The 13,439-nt window shown below is 39.8% G+C and overlaps 1 protein-coding gene and 1 pseudogene across 5 annotated transcripts in view; one reads left to right on the top strand and one right to left on the bottom strand.

Annotated features, from left to right (window-relative positions):
* Positions 1 to 13,439, top strand: part of AGBL4 (AGBL carboxypeptidase 4) — a 1,333,072-nt gene that overhangs the window by 831,034 nt on the left and 488,599 nt on the right. The gene's annotated exons all lie outside the window — the stretch shown is intronic.
* Positions 7,310 to 7,426, bottom strand: LOC142869634 (uncharacterized; annotated as a pseudogene).

The following is a 13,439-nucleotide window of genomic DNA, read 5'->3' as shown; positions in this document are numbered from 1 at the left end:
GCTTAGGTGAGGTAACATTTGTACTGTATCTTGGAGGATACATAATGGATGAGAGGATGGTATATTGGGGATGTGGTGGAGAGTCGAAAGTTAAATGATCCTCCTGTCATGTTAAAGATTGGCTGAAGGCTGTGGAGAAGGAGGTTGAGGATGCAGGGAGGAAACATAAATCACATTAAGCCATTAAAATGTATTGTGAGCCAATTTTATGAAAGATAGGCTAGGTAGGAACTATGATAAAGGCAGATACACAACCTGACGTGGCCCGATTACAGTACGGGGGATGACACAGAACATAAAATAACACGACAGAAGCACATGGAAATGACAATGACTCGAGTGGCCAATGCACCGGTAGCTTTATTTTTATACTCCCCAGACCTAAGGTTAGTTCCTTGTACGTGAGCATGTGAGCATAGCGGCGATATCAGTCAATTCCGGAGTTATATCAAAAGGGAACAATTTCCCATGGTCTCAGACCTTTAACGGTTACTAAAGTTAAGGTGCCAGACAGAGCTCAAAAGCCAAGGCCGAGATAGGCAACATAAAACAATGCAGCCATTTGGAATGCTTCTTGGTCTCAATCCCAGGCGGCGTCTCCTCCTTGGCCCTCATGGTTGTGTCTGTGTTAGGTCGCCCCCCTCCATGGGGAGTCATACCCGTCATTGACTACCAACCATCAATCGGGGGCCAGTTTTTGGGAGAGTTCTTCTTGTTCTTGTTCTCATGGCCTCCAGACTCCCACCACAGGGGCCCTCCATGTGGGAGTTGGGAGGATTTGCTTATGTTGTGCAACAACTCAGGCCTCTTATCAAGTCACAAGGCAGCAACCGTGTCTGAAGAAAATGCTAACTACTGCTGCGTCAGGCAGCATGTTAGACAGTTCTGGGTTCTGCCATTTATGAGCTGCGTGACTGTGGATAAATTATATGTAATAAATTATATGAATGTGGGCAAATTATCTGGGGCTCACCTCCTGAAGTTCAGGATTCCTCATTTTTAAACAAGGGTAATAAAAACAACTTGGAAATGTTGTTGTGAAAATTTAATTAGTGTTAATATAACAAAGTGCTGTCATATAAGAAGTGCTCAACAAATAATGATTATTATGGTTTATAACTCTTGTTGGCAAAGGCCATATTTGGAATCTTAAAATCATAGTATTTTGGAGTTAGAGGAAGCTAAAGAATCATTTGGCCCAGCCTACTTATGTTGCAGTTTGGGAAACTGAAATTGAGAAGGAAAAGGACTCACCCAAGTTTACATAGCTGGATAATGGCAAAGACAGAATGAGCTGCTAGATCTCCAGTCCCCTCTGATTCTGGGACCCTGAAGCTTCCCAAACTAACTGAGCCTGCCCCATTAGTTCCTGGCCCAGGTCTGAAACTTGACTACAGTCTTGGCTTCTGTGGAAAGAAATTTATTTCCCCCAGTCCTGACTTCATGGGGCCTCCAGGCTTCCAACGAGAACACACCATCAGCATATCTTCCTGTTCCCAAGGGTGGCCTGAAGCCTTCTCTATTCCTAAATTAAGAGCAAGGATGAATAGGTAAGTAGTCGTAGCCTTCCTTTTGTTGACTCAGGTCTATGGTCAACATAGATTCTCCAGTTTAATGATGTAACCCTTATACTATGTATTTATTACCAGGTCAGTAGTATGGATTAACAAAAAGATCAAGGGCTTTTATTTAAATAAATTTGATTTTTAGTGCTGCTTGCACTGTGTTTTTACCATGTAGCCCTGGACAGGTTCATTAACCTCTTTGATCCCCAGTCTCCTCATTTGTAATTTGGAATCATTCGTAATTGTTTGGAATTATTAGGAAAATTAAATGAATAACTAGCAAAGAGCCTAGCATACTGCTGGTACACAGGAGATATTCCACAAACATATAAATGATTGGTAGTATGTCCCTTACTAGTATCTATTTCTGAGAATGGCATTGGAAATTGTCTTAAATAAATTAATTTTCCCAACTAGACCACTCATTTTCCCAAGAAGAGTAAATTCACATGTCAATAGGAATTGGGGGGGGGGAGTGTTAAAGGGGTCAAGAGAAGCATTATACTATTTATCAATGCATGAGCTCCAACTCCTCATTATTTCTGCTAAAGCTATGATTATAGCAGTCCTGGATGTGGGTCCCCCTCATTAACCAGAGAGAGAAATATCTAGATTTTATTTCTCCTTGTGGCTACAAAGAGGTGGGTGTGACTGCTAGTTGCTCAATAGGTTCTCAAGAAATATTTGTCAAATAGGTGTATTAATTTATATCTCTCTTAAAAGTAGAAATTGCTAAAAATGTTCAGATTCCTTGTTTTCCTTTCCCAAAAGTTATTATTTCAGAAAATGGAGTATAGAAATTCTACCTTTTTTTCTCTATAGCATCTTAGAATAATTTATTGAATGCTATACTCCCTTTATTCAAAATTATTTAACTTCATCTCCCAATATCATTTGATTTATCTGGCTTATTTACTATTGCTTGGCATTAAAAGACAATTATTTTTCTAAGAAGAGAATAGAGGTTTCCAGTATCTTTCCTACATTAAAGTGGATAATAAGATATTAATATGCACTGCAACCATTTGAATCAGCCTCCTCTTTTTAATTCAATAATATTCATACATATTTAAAAGTTTCTCAACTTTTTCTAACTAGGTCAGCAGAATATTATCCAATCTTGATAGTGTTTGTCCAAGCTACCATTTCACAGGGATGGAGGGGAGATAGATGGCTGGAAGTTTTTATCTCTTTCTTCCATTCATGATGTCTGCATAACAGGCAGTTGAAACCATTGAAGTTTAGACCCAGAAAGATCCCTAAAGATTACTCTTCTAACACAAGAGGTCTAAAGTCCCTGGAAGCCTGACCTTGATTTTCTGATAGGGAGTCTTGTGCTCTTAGCATTTCAACAAAGAGGAGCCATTGTAGCCATGTTAATTGCCATTTTCTCCCATACACTATGTCTTAGTCAGTTAGGGCTGGTATGACAAAATACCATAGTCTAGCTGACCAATACACTGCAGGAATTTATTTCTCACAGTTATAGAGGCTGAAGGTCTGAAATCAGGGCATCAGCATGATTGAGTTCTTTTAAGGGTCCTCTTCCAGATTGCAGACTACTGACTGCTTGTTGTATCCTCACATAACAGAAAGAGAGAACTCTGGTCTTGTTAGCTTGTTATAAGGGCACTCATCCCATTCATGAGGGCTCATAATTATGACTTAATTACCTCCCAAAGTCTTTCCATCCAAATACCATTACACTGATTTAGACTTTGGTGTAAGAATTTAAAGGAGAAGGGGAACGCAAACATTCAGGCTATAGCACACTGTGAGCTAGGCTGTGCTTTTACCTGATCCCCCATATTCATTTCATCTTTACAATTAACAATAGGTGACTATTATTAATCTCTTACCCAGATGAAGAAACCAGGGCTCAGGTTACTTAACTTGCCTGAGCTCATACAGCTAGTAAGTGGTAGAATTAGCATTTGTACCAAGATCTATCTGACTTCAAAATGTTTACTCTCTCTGCTGCCTGAATCCTTTTGCTGCCTACCTCTGTGTTGCTATGGGAATCTAATTGGATCATGAAAGCATTCACTGGTTGGGAGGGCTTTATCCTTTTGTCCCCCAGGGCAGTGCAGTATTGCCTCTCGGACTCTATTTTGCCTTCTCCCTCACTTGCCTGAGAACCCAGCATGCCTCCATCTTCTCTGTGACTGTGCTCCTATCCTTATTCTCCTGGGCTTTCTGCCATTAGCCTACTTGAGGAAGCTGATTCAGTCTTTCCAGCATCTTTCCCCAAATCTTTGCCCCAGAAAACAAAGCCATAGGCCTTCCTCTATTTCATGATTCTCTGCTACACCCTACAGGTACAGAGCTGGGAAACAAATCAGCAAATGAAGGTATAAGCAAAGGTGGGACAATTCCATCTTCTCTTGAAGTTAGATATGCTCTGGGCTCCTGTTCCTTCTCACTTATCTCTAAGTGAGTAAAGCTCATTTGGCTGCCCTTCTCTGAGGCCCACCCTTGCTTAGGTCTAGGAAGCCTTCCTTCTCCAGGAAGCGCCTCTATACAATCTGAGGGCCTGAAAGTGTTCAGGAAGAATAATAGGTATATTTCCATCTCTGAGATCTTTCCCAATACTAAAGCCTCCCATCCCATAGGGTCTCTGCCCTGCCCAATCATGTTCTATGCGGGAATAATTCTTTCTGGTTATTTCCTCTCAGAACTGGTGAGGTCCAACCTGGATATATGATCACCTGTCAAACATGCCACAGAATTGGCTCCTACCCTTAGATGAAGAGTGTGGACGAGGTTCTGTGTAGTCACTTACAGTCCTGAGAGCTGATAATTCTGTGATAATGTGTCTACATTTTCTTTGGAGATTCAAAAGTGCTATATGCCCAGGTGAGAAGGCATTTTTATTAATGCTATTATTAGTGATGATCATGGGGACAACAATAGCCATAATAGTAACATTAACCATTGCCACTCTCTCAAATTAGAGATTTTGGAGTCACAGATCAATGCCGAATCCCAGCTTTACCACAATTCATTACCAAATTAAGGAAATTATACTGTATCACTCAGCCTGTTTCTTCATCTGCACATTTGGAAAAAATAAGCCTTACTTTTAAGAGTATTTGTCAGAAGTAATATAAACCAAAGCTAACATTTATTGAGTGTGTTTATATGCCACACATGGTGCTAGCTAAGCTTTTGGTATATATTATCTTGTATAATTTCACAACAACTTTTAAAGGCTTACTCCATTACTCTGTCCATTTTAAAAATTATAAAACTGAAGTGCAGAGAAATTAAATAACTTGCCTAAAATCATACAACTAGTTGGTTAGAGTTGGGATTTGGGATCAGGACTTAAGAAATTTGTCTCAAAAGTTTGTGATTAAAAATAATAATAATAATATCTAAAAAGCAGCTTTCACATTCCCTCACACGCATTAGCTTCTCAATTGGTAACTATAATTTAACAGCATATTGGATTTCTAAAGATCTATACAAAGTATCTGTTTTTGTTATCTTCTAGACTTTGTCTCTTTATCATCACTTAGTAAGGAATGCCTAAAAAGTTATGTTTGTGGGACAAAGATGTAAGATTTGGCATTTATCTGGTTATCTTGATCAAGGTGAGCAACCACATTTGACAATCTTGGCTCTATTTGATTTATTTTAGGAGCCCTGAATTATTCACTTGGGATTTATACACTGCTTACATTGGCCAGAGAAATAAATGCCAAAACAGCTTCCCACTTGTGCTGGCTATGGTTCAGGCTGGTCTCCGAGGAGGAGCTGCTTTTTTTGAGGTGGGACCTTCTCATACAGATGTCCACGTAGGGAAGTTTGGAGGAGGGAGGAGATGTTATTGTCCCCAACGTATATGCCATTCTGAAACCCTTTCAGGACAGGATATTCTCTCATTTGGCATATAACCAGTCTCTTGTCCAAGAGAAGAGCTTTTCCACAGCATCCCAGTGGTTATTCAGGCTCTACAGATACCCTTTCAGGCACAGGGAACTTACTTCCTCCCATAGCAGCCTATTCCAACCTGAGATACTTCCTAATCTCATTCTATTGAACCAGACAAGGAGTCATTGTGTCCCTTACTTAAAGATATATAAGTAAGGAGCCCAGGAGTGACACAGAAAAGCTAGAATAGAAGGAAGGGTCTACAGTTTTTGGTTTTTGTGGTTGGTTTTTGTTCTGTGGTTGTAGTGAGATTGTCAATATAAGCAAGGGAGTTACAAGGTCAAGCTCATTTTATATTAAATATACTTGAGCTGTTATGTGAAGGATGGATTCAAGGATAGAGCATTGTTAGGGAGTTCTCTAACAATTATGACAGTAATAAGAAAGATGGAAAAGAGTTGAGAAATTCAAGAAATATCTAGGGGTTAAAATTCACAGAACCTATGATTAATTGAATGTTGTAGGTGAAAGAACGATAGGAATCAAGCATTATTTCTAGGTTTCTGCCTTGTTTGAATTGGTGAATGATAAAGTCATCAAAATGGGGAAGACAGGGATTGTGGGAAATGTGTTAAATTCAGCTAGGACTGTCAGTATCCAGAAACATCTGGCAAACGTGTATTTCTAAGGGTGTTCAGTCATCTCAAGAAAAACTTCCAAACAGTAGTTAGTATTAGAAGTCAGGTGGGTGGTAACCTAGGGCTTCTCCTCCCTTCTGTCCATTATCACTATCTGGGGCCTGGAAGCATTCTTCAGTGTCAAGAAGAGGAGATGGTGAGGGTCTGAGGTAGGGCTTGCTAGGTTTAGGTTGAGACTGACCTTGCATCCCAAGAAAGGCACTGTGGTGAACTCTGATTTCATTGGTATGTAAGGATTTGGGGCTTACCTCAGATGTGCCTTCTAGTTCAAGAAGCCACCTGTAGGGAACACTAAGACTGCTTGTACTCCCTGCCCTGTCAGGACTGGCTCAGAAACTGAGCACAGCCAATCTTCCAGGTAGAGACAGCAGTGCCTGGAGAGTCAAAGTCAGGGCCGGCTTGTCCAGGAGCTAATAACTTTTGCCTCTTTCTACCGTACTACCTGGTCCCTTCATCCTAGGTTTTCTGATTACTTGGGCTGGCTTGTCATGTGGGACAAAACAAAGCCTGTGATATTGGTAGACGGGAATGAAACAATAAGCAGAGATAAACAGGAAGAGCTTCCTCTAGATTGTCTTGTCTGACTCCCCAGTTCCTAAGTCATTACTTTTTCTGGGCTCTGAAACACTTGGGACTTGTGGCCAAAAGAATTACTTGAAGTTTCCCCAGAGTTAGTACTTTTTTTCTGCCCCTGGTCCCTCTCTGGAAGTCACTGTATATCCATCTGGTTCTTTCACTTGTCTTTTTAATTCATTCACCCAGTATATATTGAACACCTATCACAGTATACTCAGAGTTAGCAATTGTGAGCAAAATAGACACAGTTTCTTCCCTCCTGGAATCTAAAGTTTAGTTGTAAGGTAGAAAGCCAAACTGGATGGCTGAATGCTGGAGGAAATAACTTCACACCTATTGAATGTATGCCAGGGGCTCTAAATTATTTACATGTATTATACCACTTAAACTCCCAATAGCTGCATGAAGTTATATTATCTTACATTAAAAATAGGAGACTGAGGTTCAGAAACAGTAATTTCTTAATATTACATAGTTGCTAGGTACTGATATAATCTAGGCTTGTATATATCAACAAACCCTGTCATCACATTCCACTGTCATATTACTCTTCTAAAGTCACCCAAGAAACTCAAAGTTCCACATTCTGGGTTGACTGAGTCTCCTATGACCTTAAACCAGAGTTTTGTAGCCTGAAGTTCAAGAATGCATTTATTAAACTGATAAGAACAGATACTACACTTGATCTTAGCCAAAAGTCCAAGAAGCAATGAAGAATTATTTGTTTATCCATTCATTCAATATGTTTATACTATTTTACTATTATGAACAGTAATCTATGAACATATCTGAGAAATTTATTTTTATTGTGGACATATTCTTTAAAATGTGATATTCCTAGGGTATATTTTAGAGGGCTATATATAGAAAACTGATAAAGCTAAAGTCTTAAAAATTATTTTTCTGACTACTATATAGAGCAATTTTAGGCAAATTAAAATAGTAACTGACTCTGAGTGCAAATCACCACATCAATTCACATTTTTTAATAGCACAAATGATGTAATTTACTTTTAAAATTATATTCTCATAAAGACTCAGGAGTTGAATGAAACAACTATATTTTATTTCTCTAATGGGCAGCGAAGTCAGTTCGTAGAAAGTTCGTCCATAAGCTAACACTGTTTATTTACTAAGAGGATGTGTTTTATGTTGAACATCTGACTGCATGAGGATGAATGATTATGGAAGAAGAACCTGAGACTAAGGGTGTAAGTCAAATTTTCCTCTGTCTGTCATTAGCTGTATGGATGATTAATTCTTTGGTCCTCAGTATTCCCATCAGTAAAATAAATAGGGGGAAACAAAAAATGTGTTTAAAGTGGTCCTCAACTTCCCTGAGGATGCCAAATGATGGTATATGCTAATATCCTAATACATGTGCACATTTTCCTGGGAGAGGATTCTATAGCTTCCACCAGAGTTCCAGAATTACCATGACCTGATATAGATCAAATACCACTACTTTATACCCCATTCTAGGCTTCTTCCTTTCCTTCTGTGTCCATACCTGTGGTGGCTATTTGTTATTGAGGGGACAGTGTAACATATTAGAAAAATCTTGGAACAGTTAGGCAGGAGCTCTTGACACTGGATCCAGCCCTGTGCTAACTTTTAACGTGGCTTCTGCATGTGTCTTCTTCACACTGAGCCTCACCAGCCAGGGCTCTGTGAGTCCATGTGTGATCTCTAGGACAATGTCTCTCAGCTGGACTGTGAAGGACTGCAAAGCACATTGCAGGTGTCAGACACTTGGTGAGCTCCAAGTGGCAGTGTGCAGAATGACAGGCACTGAGACCAGTAGTAGCAGCTGGGAAGGCAGATACCTGCTGTCAGGGCTCACTGAGGGCCTATTTGCCTGACTACTATAGATCATGAATAATTCTATCAGACCCTGAATCCTTAGGCGGATAGTCTTCAAGGTCATGTCCTCCATCCTTTACCAGTAAGAGCCAGAGAGTGGCCTCTTGGTCCTGAGTCCCATTGCCTGTGTCTTTAATTCAAGTGTGGCCTTAGCTGGAATATGCTTTCTTCCTCTTCCAATGTCAAAATGACTTTGCTCTCAAGTGACTGAATCAGTACTAAATATTTAATGCACGAAGTCTGCCTTCCCAGGGCCTTTGATCTGAAACTTCTTAAAAACATCTTAAAAGCCCTTCAGAAACTGGTTAGTATTTCATTACAGTCACTTAAAATAGATTTATTTTATCAAAACATCCTGTCAGAAACCCTGAAGGCGGGATGAGTAACCCCCAGCGATTCTGACAGGACTGCCTCCCCACATGAGGCACCCAGCATCTCTGGACAGCCCCGCCTGCATGCCAAGGGGAGCAGCTGTCACAAGCATCCTCCTGTGGCTTCAGAGCTGTGAGCAGAGGAGGTGGCAAGGCTTGTCAGAAGCCTTGGGAAGCTGTATCAATAACACCCCAGTGAAGGGAATTGAACATATATTGACAGTGTGCCACAAGCTGGGCCCTTACCTGTGGTTCTTGCTTTTTGAATCTTATGGCATCTTCATGACAGCCCTGTAAGGTGGGCAATGGTCTCTCTGTTTTACCCATTAGGAAAATGGAGCTCGAAGGCATATGCGACTCACTCAAGGTTACAGAATAGAATAAAGATGGAAACCCAGGTCTAGTGAAAAGCCTATGTTTTTGTTTTATGGGGTTTTTTATCCCACTGAGATTGACCGTTTTACTGAAGACTATCAGTGGTTTCTTTCTTTAAAAAAGAAAAAAATAAATGAAAATAGCATTTTGTAGCATTATATAATAGTATATATTAACTACAATATAGAAAGGAGTAAGGAAAAAATTAGAAATTACTTGAAATCCTACCATACCATTTAAGTAGCTATTCATAATTATTTTTATTCATTGTCATTTTGCTACTTGTTTCAACTTTCTAAAACTCTACCATTCCCCCAGTTTTAGATAGGGTAAAGATGAGGGGAAAAGAAGAAGTATGATATGATCCTTTCTTCCACTGCCAATATGAGGGGACAAAATCAATTCCCACAAAACCCCAATACAGTCAGGCACTTAAAAAATTGCCACAGTGATAGTTCTAGCCACTAGGTGACCTAAGGAAAACCACTTTGTGAAAGAAATAGTTCCTACCCAGGAGACTCCCAGGACTGGTGGGAGGATCAATGAGACTATGGGGTAGAAGTTTTTTGTCAGCTGGAAATTACTATAGAGATAAAGGAAAATGTTAGAAAGACCGCAAGAAATAGTGTGTCTTCACTACTGTACGGGTAGGGTGTATATATATATAATCTTATTTTGCCCAAGATAGTCCCTATTTATACCTGTCATCTCAACATAATTATTGACAGTGTTCTTTTTAACTTCCAGAAGTATCCTGCTTTGGGTGGTAAGTTATATGGCCACCTGAAATATTGGTCATATAAGATTAGGTAGCTCCGAGAGAGGATGACAGACCAGAACAATCGCGGAGGCTCCCTGTAGGATGGGGGCTGCATGTGGGCTGGTCGAGTAGCTACAGCTTTAAAAGGTTTCTATAAGAGGGAATTTTGTGCCTAGAAACTAGCAGGTAAGGGAAAAGAATATAAGGAAGGTGGCTGACTGCCAGCCACAGGTCTCACAAGTCAACCTGTGAGAGCCTGCCCCACTTTCCATCCTCCAGTGGAGGGCCGGTTTTGAGATAATATTTGGAGTCATTTAGCACTGAAAGGAATTGTGGCACTCTGTTCCAAGCTTCCAAACATCCCTCCTAGGTTATAGATTATTTTCACAGCCTTTTAATTCTTCTCTCTTCCATTCTCACCTCCCTCCAATTTAGTTTCCACAAGACTCAGAGAGATCTAAAACCCAAATCTGATCCTCAGTTCTCTATTAAATTATCAATTCTTCATTTATTCTGCTGAATAAAAATCTAACTTCCTTTACATATTATACAAAGTTCTTCATGATCTGGGTCCTACCAGTGACCTCAGCCTCAATTCCTTTCACCCTTGACTGAATCAGTATAAGTGAATGAATTTTATGATCCAGAAGTAATAATGGCTTACCTTTATTGAACATTTACAATGTTTCCAGGCACTATTTCAATCACTTTGTATGTACTAACTGATTTAATTCTAACAACTCTATGATGTAGGTACTATTAGTAGCCCTGAAATTTTATAAAAGGGGAAACTGAGGCATAAGAGGATAAGCTATTAAGTGGCAGAGCTAGGACTGGAAGCCAGAGTTTTGGCTCCAAAGCCTATACTCTTAACTACAATATTATACTATCTCTTAGTCTAAAGCATTTATTTTGTACTTCATGCTATTCCCTCTGCCTGGAATGCCCTTTCTCACCAGTCTGCTCAGAACACTGATTATATAGGGTTCAGGGAGCCATTTCCAGTTAGTCTCCCAGAAATAGAGCATCATTAGTTGGCAGGATTCCTTCCCACTCCATTTTTAAAATATTTATTGAGCACAGTTCAGCTTTAGGATGTGCACATGGAGATAGGGAGGAAAGATGGAATGGCACAAAATTAGGAAAACCACTTCCTCACAGGTATTTTATTGCATTAGAAAGAGACAAGAGTTTTAACATTTTTAATATTGTCCAAATGAGTAGGACCAAAAGTAAGAACAATATAATCTAGAAGAGGAAAGAGGAAGGTAGACAAAGTAACTAGAGATGGCTTGTTAGAGCAGGCATCCTCAAACTACGGCCCGCGGGCCACATGCGGGCGCCTAGCACATTTATCCGGCCCTCCAGGTGTTTTTGCCGCTGCTGCCTATCCTGCTTAGCAGCCAACTCATCCTGGGCCCACAGTGCACACTCTCCAACGATCTGAGGGACAATGAACTGGCCCCCTGTCTAAAAAGTTTGAGGACCCCCCGTGCTAGAGAATGTAGGACTTAAGGTAAATCTTGAAGGATGACATAATAATCAAATTTTTGAGTTATAAGGAACCTGGAAGCCATGCACTTTCAAACTGTGAAACTGAAGCTCAGAAAGAGGAAGAGTTTCATCCAGGATCTCACAACTAGAAAGTGGCAAGACTCTCGCTCCTAGTTTAGTGCTCTAGGCTGCCTCTCATTGTAAACAATTAGGACAATGGCTGAGTGGCTAGAAAGGGCAAGAATTTCCCAGAGGGGTGGGAATTGGGGAGCAGCAATGAAATACAGAAAAGGTAGGGATAGGCAGGCATATAATATGGACAGTGAAGTGAGGAAACTCAGAAGCATCTTCTTTGATAGGAGAAATGGAGCCTATAAACTTTTTAAATTAGGAAGTTGCCTGGGTATTGTGAATCCTCTTCCAACGTTGTAAAATAAAGGGCTCCTTGAAGTGTGTCTGTTCTGCCATCATTTTCTTGATCATCAAGACTCTCAGTGCCCTTTAGAGAAACTTTTGCTTCTGCTGAAACCAGCTTCTCATTAGAATTCATAAACATTACTCGGTGTTGCTAAATGTTCTGTAATGATTCCATGATGAGTAAAGAAGAGACCAACCTTGTTGCAGTCCACATGCTCTTATGTTAAGTACCTAGCACAGCATCTAGTATATAGGAGACTCTTAGCAGATGTTTATTCTCTCCCTCAGACACTCCCTGACTACCTGCTTATAATTATATCTTTTGGTCTTTATCTCCCTTTCTTCTCTCTCCCTCTGTCTCTGTCTCTTTGTCTTCCTGTCTCTGTATCTCTCTTCTCCCTATACCTAGAACCTCTTTAGGAGAACAGATAGTTGGATTTGGAACCCAGGTCCACTGCTTTCTGTGTCATTCTTATATTTTGGCACAAAAATTTTAAGAACATTGTACTTTTAATGACTTCCACACAGAAAAAGGGGGCCCCGGGCTTCCCTCTGATTTGCCTGCTTTTTACATCATTATATAGTAGTTCCCTTCCTCTTATCTTTGAGGTTTACATTCTAATACCAATATCTAGTGGATACCTGAAACTGTGGATAGTACTGAATTCTATATATGCTATGTTTTTTCCTATATATCCATATATATATATATATGATAAAGTTTAATTGATGAACTAGGCACAGTAGGAGAATAACAATAATGACTCATAATCAAATAGAACGATTGTGAAAATATACTATAATAAAAATAAAATAAGGGTTACTTGAACACAGACAGTGCAATACTGAGATAGTCCATCTGATAACCAGGATGGCTACTCAGTGAGTAATGGGCAGGTAGTATATACAGAGTTGACATCCTGGACAAAGGGATGATGATTCATGTCCTATGTGGGATGAAGCAAGATGAAGTGAGATGGCACAAGATTTCATCATGCTCCTCAGAAGAGCCCACAATTTAAAACTTATTATTTCTGGAATTTTCTATTTAATATTTTTAGATTGCAGGTAACTGAAACCACAGAAACCACTCTCAGTTTCACAGAAAGTGAAACTGTGGATAAGGGGAGACTACTGTATTGAGAGTTCCTTTTTAACTTGATGTTCAGTTTCTATGGGAATTCAGAGTTCTGCATCATATGTCACTTTTGTGTTTTGATGTGTGGCCTGTATTTATGTGTGATATTATTTTCAAACTGAATATCCTTGGTTATTTTTGTTCCTAGATATTGCTTATGTGAAAAATGTAGGGTTGAAAGTCTGTGACCTGAGTTCAAGTCTTGGCACTGCCCATGCCCATTTCCATCTCTCCCAAAATTATCATAAGAGTTTATTTGGACTGCAAGATGAAAAGCAATGCTCATCAAATGTCTTGCTCCAAACC

The sequence above is a fragment of the Microcebus murinus genome, chromosome 2 (assembly GCF_040939455.1).
Source record: "Microcebus murinus isolate Inina chromosome 2, M.murinus_Inina_mat1.0, whole genome shotgun sequence".
NCBI lineage: Eukaryota > Metazoa > Chordata > Mammalia > Primates > Cheirogaleidae > Microcebus > Microcebus murinus.
Note: the sequence above shows the minus strand (reverse complement) of the source record. Positions and strands in the feature narration are given on the sequence as shown.